The 7532-nt window shown below is 36.2% G+C and overlaps 1 pseudogene across 1 annotated transcript in view; it reads left to right on the forward strand.

Annotated features, from left to right (window-relative positions):
• LOC308641672 (S-phase kinase-associated protein 1-like) overlaps positions 1-7276 on the forward strand; it is a 54944-nt pseudogene extending 47668 nt beyond the window's left edge. Inside the window, exon 2 of the transcript in view lies at positions 6665-7276. The product of the transcript in view is annotated as an S-phase kinase-associated protein 1-like (transcript). The remainder of the gene's footprint in view (positions 1-6664) is intronic.
• Positions 7277-7532: the final 256 nt, after the last annotated feature.

The following is a 7532-nucleotide window of genomic DNA, read 5'->3' on the forward strand; positions in this document are numbered from 1 at the left end:
GTCAGGGGTCTGAGATGCTAATCCTAGTGCCAATTTTATCTCCTTAGTTGTGAGGAAGTTTTTCAATGTCTTTGGGCCTGTTTTCCAATGTAACATGAAGGGATTAGTCTATATGATTTCTGGAGGCCCAGTTTTGGGCTATATAAATCGGTTTTCCCCAAATCACGTTCTTTTGTATTCCAAACCAGGCTTTTTCTCTGTTACTGGAATCTTTAGTTAGTACATCTTTTCTAGGTAGCTTAACATATAGGAAAAATAATTTCGTAAATATATGATAAACAACTAATGGTTTCCTTTTTTCAGTGATTTTTTTTTTTTTTTTTTTTTTTTTTTTACAAAAGTTAAAATCAGGATCTGGAGTTGTGGCTCAGTGGTAAAGCACTTGCCTGGCACATGAGAGGCACAGGGTTCAATCCTCAGCACCACATAAAAATAAAAAACAATTAAATAAATAAAGTATTTTTTAAAAAGGTAAAATCAGTTGTCTCTTAATCCCAGTAACTTATTACTACATATCATTTTCCTGCAAATTTGGAGAGTTCAGAAATAAGAAATAAAAAACACATCATTGGATGAAGTTGAGTCTTGTTTTCATTGGAAGTCTAGATAATCTAGCAGGTTGAGCCTGCTCTTAATTTCTATTCATTCATTTATATATCCATTTAGCCACTTGAATATAGTGCCTAATATGGGACAAATATGTGTTTAATCTTTAGGAACATAAAAATAAACAGAAAGTATTTCTTTGCTCAACCTGAAGTACATCAGAGAGTTACTTCTTTGTTAGTGAACTTCTTTTAAAGTGAAACCTCATTGATTTCTAGGCTATTGATATAATTAAATATTTTAAATATTGAACATGAAACACACTTTCAAGTGTTGGATAAAGGAAACACTTTAATATATTTTGGGTTATTTTTGGTTTTTCTTGAAAGGCAAATTAAAGAGAGTAACAACTAATTCTTCCCAATTATCTACAAGCTAATGATACCTTTACCTTATTTTATAATGTTTCCTTAATATTATGCTTCAGAACTCTGTACCACCACTTCAATCTCTTAGCATATTACTACTTGGAATGTAGCATAGGCTGAGTGTAATTTATTAGTTTATTAATTTATTAATTATCACTTCCCTCCTCTTCAATGTAATTAAAATTACATTCAAATATTTTATATAAGATGGAATTTTACACCTTTATTTAAAATTATTAGTGCCTTATGGTAGTTTTCAAACTTGGATGATAATGTGCAGTTTAGATTTTTAAACCAAGAGTACTACTGAGTATATTAAAAACAAAGCCAGCCTCCAGAGAAACTTTAATATACCATGGTGTAACTTAGATTTCCGATTCTATATGGAAATGAAAATAATAATCAAAAAGATATCTTTTTTAAAAGTATAATAACATTTTAAATGTCACATGTGGGGACCTACTGAAATACCTGTTGTATGTATGTGTGTTGGTCAAAACAGGGAACCAAACAACAAATCTCAATGCTGTGGGCTCATTAGCAATCAGTAGTCAAGGTTGGAGCTGGGAGACTCAATTTCCCTAGAGTTTTCTGGAACACTGCTTACATCATGATTTTTTTTTAAAGAGAGAGAGAGAGAGAGAGAGAGAGAGAGAGAGAGAGAGAGAGAGAGATATAATATTTTTTTTAATATTTATTTTATTTTTTAGTTTTTGGCGGACACAACATCTTTGTTTGTATGTGGTGCTGAGGATCGAACCCGGGGCGCATACATGCCAGGCGAGCGCGCTACCGCTTGAGCCACATCCCCAGCCCACATCATGATTTTCTTTGAAAACAACCATAACCATGAAGATAAAATTGACTTTACTACAGACTTCTAATTTTTGAATACCCTCTACCTGAAGTGATAAGCTTTCCTATAATCTTAACAATTTTTACCATAGTTTTTTTTCTGAGTTGTTTCTATTTAGAACATGGTAATCTACCTCCCTTTGATGGGCCCCACAGACAGCTGCCTCATGCCTTTACTCCTAGTAAGGATTTGGGAGGCGAAGCTCACTTCAATGTTGATGAAGTCTAGACAAATTATTACCAAGGTAAAGGTAAATATGCTTCAGTGAGGATTGATGTAATTATTCAACTTGAAGAGTGGTCAAAGTTACAGAAATTTCCCATTTGGGAAAAAATTGCTTTGTCCATTTTATGTACATAAGTGGTCAAAACATTTGGCTATTCCATATCCCCAAACAGCAATTAGAGCAATGAAACAGAATGAACCAAAATGGGTTTTGAGGTCTTGGAGGGTTAAGATAACACCACACGGATTGTGTGGTGTCACTCACTATAAATAAGGTTTGACCTGACCCAGTTTTTCCCGCCTGTGGTGGCAGAAAGTGTGACAGTTTACCAATCAATCATTTAAACTACAGTGTGGTAAATATATTTACAGTGATTCACAAACAAAACATAGTCATATATTCAGGTATAAAATGATACTTTATTTCATGTCTTGCTGCTTTATTTTAGATCCCACTCTTTACAGACATTTTTGACAATTATTGTATTAAGAGGTAGGCAACATAGGCATTAAATATTATCTACAATCTCTTTACTTTTCTATTAGAAAAAGAATGTGCCAGGCTGGGGTTGTAGTTTAGTGGAAGAGCACTTGCCTAGCATGTGTGAGGCATTGGGTTCAATTCTCGGCACCGTACACAAATAAATAAAATAAAGGTCCATTGACAACTAAAAAATATATTAAAAAAAAAGAAAAAGAAAACAATGTGCCATTCCAACCTGGAGCTGGCAGAGAAAATAGATTTCTCATAGTAAACTAATGACCATTAAAAAAGCTTCCCATAAAAATTCCCCTAACTTGATGTGATATAGAATTAGAAGTGTGTGTGTGTGTGTGTGTGTGTGTGTGTGTATCAACTGCATACTAATGTTTGCCAAATACTCATTTGAAAGACTTTGATGAATTAATAAGAATTATTATATTGGGGCTGGGGATGTGGCTCAAGCGATAGCGCGCTTGCCTGGCATGCGTGCGCCCTGGGTTCGATCCTCAGCACCACATACAAACAAAGATGTTGTGTCCACCGAAAACTAAAAAATAAATATTAAAATTCTCTCTCTCTCTTTAAAAAAAAAGAACTATTATAATTGACACACTTATCATTCTTTTTCTTTTTTAGAATTTATTTATTTTAATTAGGTATATATGATAGCAGAATGCATTTTGATCCATTGTACACAATTGCAGCACAAGTTTTCATTTCTCTGATTGTACACCATGTAGCATCGCATCATGTGTGCAGACATACAGGCGTGCTTATCATTCTTATGCAAAGCTGCTAAATGCTTTGAAACAACCTAAAGCCCAGATTTGAATTTCCCTCATTTATTATTGCTTGAGGCCCAGCAATTGTTTTCATAGTGCTAAAATAATAGTGTCTCGGCCACCATATGTAAAGTGGAATATTCCTCACCTGACCCTTCTATTCCCTATCCCTCTTTCCTGCTCTATTTTTATCATTCTCTCTCTTCCTATTAGAGTGTTAGCACCATGAGGTCCAGGATTTTGATGTGTTTGATTGCTATTGTGTATCCCCTGTGCCTAGAACAGTTCGAGGCAAATGATCAACTCCTTCTTTCCCTATATTTTTTTGTTGGTGCATTATCGTTGTACATAATGAGATTTGTTGTTACATATTCATACATATACATAACATAACAATATAATTTGGCCAATATCATGCCCCAGTATTTCCAATTTCCTTCCTCTCCTCCCTTCCCCAGGTCCCTTCCCTTTATTCCACTGATCTCCCTTTGAGTTTCATGAGATCCACCCCCTACCCCACTTTTCCTTTTTTCTCTCTAGCTTCCACATATGAGAGAAAACATATGACTTTGACCTTCTGAATTTGTCACGTTTTGTTTAACACAATGGTCTCAAATTCTATTCTTTTTTTTTTTAAGAGAGAGGTGAGAGACAGAGAGAATTTTTAATATTTATTTTTTAGTTTTCGGCCAACACAACATCTTTGTTTGTATGTGGTGCTGAGGATCCAACCCGGGCCGCACGCATGCCAGGCGAGCACACTACCGCTTGAGCAACATCCCCAGCCCTCAAATTCTATTCTTAATCCCTCTGTGGCTCTACTGCTTAAGGCTGGATCACTGGAGAAGTAAAACAAACAAACAAACAAAACAAAACAAAAACCCAAACATCCATCCTAGAGTCTGTAGCTTAAATGATTCTTTCTTTCTTTTCTTCTGCTTCTTCTTCTTCTTTTTTTTTTTTTTGTAATTCAGGTATTGGTTTATAATGTACCTTGCCTTTGACAGGTCTTAGTTGTTTGATCATAGTTTTCTTCCTTCCTTCCTTCCTTCCTTCCTTCCTTCCTTCCTTTCTTTTCTTTCTTTTTTTTTTTTTTTTGGCCAAGAATAAGGCTCTATTTTGACTCATGGGTTTTTTTGTCTGTTTGTTTGAGGGTACTGGGGATTGAACTCCAGGGCACTTGATCACTGAGCTACACCCCCAGCTCTATTTTGTATTTTATTTAGAGTCAGGGTCTCACTGAGTTGCTTAGCACCTTACTTTTGCTGAGGCTGAATTTGAACTGGTGATCCTCCTGCCTCAGTCTCCTGAGCCACTGGGATTACAGGTGTGTGCCACCATGCTGGGCCTGATTTATTGTTTTTGACATGAAAAAAAGTTTGGAGCCCTACAAGACCCCACAGTGCTAGATAAATATCCCAAGGAATTTCATGACCTTGAATTCCCAGGAGATACCCAAAGGATAGATGCTGCTGTCCATGATCCTACCGCTGGGACCACCACTTTTTTTCATAGTGAACAAGTACTACTAGCCAGTCGAGGTAGAAGGTTTTGTTGGCAGTTCATAGTTACAGCGAATTCCTCATTTTTCTGAAATATAAATTTCTGAAATTAACTATGTAGAGGATATTTCTAGAAAAGAATTGAATATTAACATCTTTTGGGGGGGTGATATTTAAGATTGAACTCAGGGATACTGTGCCACTGAATTACAACCCAAGTTCTTCTTATTTTTTATTTTGAGACAGAGCCTCACTAAATTGCTGACGCTAACCTCAAACTTTTTTTTTTAAGAGAGAGAGAGAGAGGAGAGAGAGAGAGAATTTTTAATATTTATTTTTTAGTTCTCAGCGGACACAACATCTTTGTTGGTATGTGGTGCTGAGGATCGAACCCGGGCCGCACGCATGCCAGGCGAGCGCGCTACCGCTTGAGCCACATCCCCAGCCCACCTCAAACTTTTGATTCTCTTGCCTTAGCCTCCCAAGTTACTGGGATCACAGGCATACACTACAATGCCTGGCCTAAATGCATAGCATTGTTAAGATTTAGTGTGAGCTCATTCCCAAATTTGTGATACACTTGATGATGAAAACAAAACTATGAAAAATGACCACTCCAAATTCATTAAAGATGGTTTTCTGGAACTGATAAAGTGGATGCAACATACCAATGACACAATGAGTGTTTCTTTCCTAGAAAGTGCTGTTTAAGAAAAACTTTAGTCAAAATGGCAATTATCAAGAATACAAGTAACAATAAATGTTGGCGAGGATGTGGGGGAAAAGGTACACTTATATATTGCTGGTGAGACTGCAAATTGGTGCAACCACTCTGGAAAGCAGTATGGAGATTCCTCAGCAAACTTGGAATGGAACCACCATTTGACCCAGTTATCCCACTCCTTGGTTTATACCTGAAAGACCTGAAATCAGCATACTACACTGACACAGCCACATCAATGTTTATAGCAGCTCAATTCACACTCAGATAAAGCTCATTCACATTCAATAAAGAAAATGTGGTATATCTACACAATGAAATATTACTCAGCAATAAAGAAGAATGAAGTTATGGCATTTTTTAAAAAATGAATGGAACTAGAGAATATCATGCTAAGTGAAATAAGCCAGTCCCCCCAAAACCAAAGATCAAATGTTCTGATATGTGGATGATAACCCACAACAAGGGAGGGTAGGGACTGGAAGTATAGAAGTTCATTGGATTAGACAAACAAAATGAAGGGAAGAAAGGGTGGATGGAAACAGGAAAGACAGTAGAATGAATCAGACATAACTTTCCTATGCTCATATATGAATACATGACTATTGTAACTCCACATGGTGTTCAATCACAAGAGTGGATCAGAATTGTACCCCATGTATGTATAAAATGTCAAAATACACCCTACTGTCATGTATATCTAAAAACAACAAATAAAGAAATAAAATATAAAAGAAAAAAGAGGAAAACTTTAAGGTCAACTTTTAAGGATATATGGTGTAGTTTGGGGGGGATTATCTCAAAAAATTTGAGATGTTATAGTAATTTATTTTCTTACAGGACTCTGTTTTCCAAACATTATATAATCACATTGCATTTGTGTACATTAACTTTTAAATACGAAATTTTGTTCTCTAAAAATTCTTAGGTTCGGAGTTGCCTTGTCCTGTGCCTTTTTCTTTCCTTGTGTGGATCCTGCCAAGCTCCCTTCAGGCTCTAGTCCACTATCTTCTTGAGACCAACACCATGATTGAATTGTTAGAAGTAAATGACCTCCTAAATTACTGACCTGCTTTGCAGCTGTAGAATCTAAAATGAAACCCTATATATTCTGTTGCAGACCTGTGGATCATGCCACAATTGGCCATCAATTAAGTTGCAAAGTTCTAATGGGGAGATATTTGAAGTTGATATAGAAATTGCCAAACAATCTATGACAATCAAGACCATGTTGGAAGATCTGGGAATGGATGATGAAGAAGATGATGACCCAGTTGTTCTACCAAATGTCAATGCAGCAATATTAAAAAAGGTCATTCAGCCAGAAAGATGACCCACCTCCTCTTGAGGATGATGAGAACAAAGAAAAGTGAACAGAAGATATTCCCATTTGGGACCAAGAATTCCTGAAAGTTGACCAAGGATCACTTTTGTGAACTTATTCTGGCTGCAAACTACTTAGACATCAAAGTGTGCTTGATGTTACGTGTAAGACTGTTGCCAATATGATCAAGGGAAAAACTCCTGAGGAGATTTGCAAAACTTTCAATGTCAAACATGACTTCACTGAAGAGGAGGAAGCCCAGGTAGGCAAAGAGAACGGGTGATGTGAAGGGAAGTGGAATGTTGTACCTGACACTATAACACTATAAGGATTGTTCCAAATACTAGCTGCATTGCTCTGTTTATAATTGTTAATGTTAGACAAACAGTAGACAAATGCAGCAGCAAATCAATTTATCAGCACAATATTGTCCTTATTGCCTGTGTAGTTTGAGTACAGACTCCAAACCTGTGGCTGAATTTCTTCTAGTATAAGAGAAAGTTTAGTTTTTCTCTACTCTGAATAAAATCGAACTGTGGGTTCTCTGTAGAAAATGGCATTTTGGGCTTTCCCTGCTTTTGTAAGGCGATTTTTGCCAAGTTTATTGTCCAGTTTACTTTGGTGAGCTTTTAAAAGTAGACATTATAAATAAAACAACTTGCAA

The sequence above is a fragment of the Spermophilus citellus genome (assembly GCF_964194105.1).
Source record: "Spermophilus citellus genome assembly, chromosome: 2".
In the NCBI taxonomy this organism is placed as follows: Eukaryota; Metazoa; Chordata; class Mammalia; order Rodentia; family Sciuridae; genus Spermophilus; species Spermophilus citellus.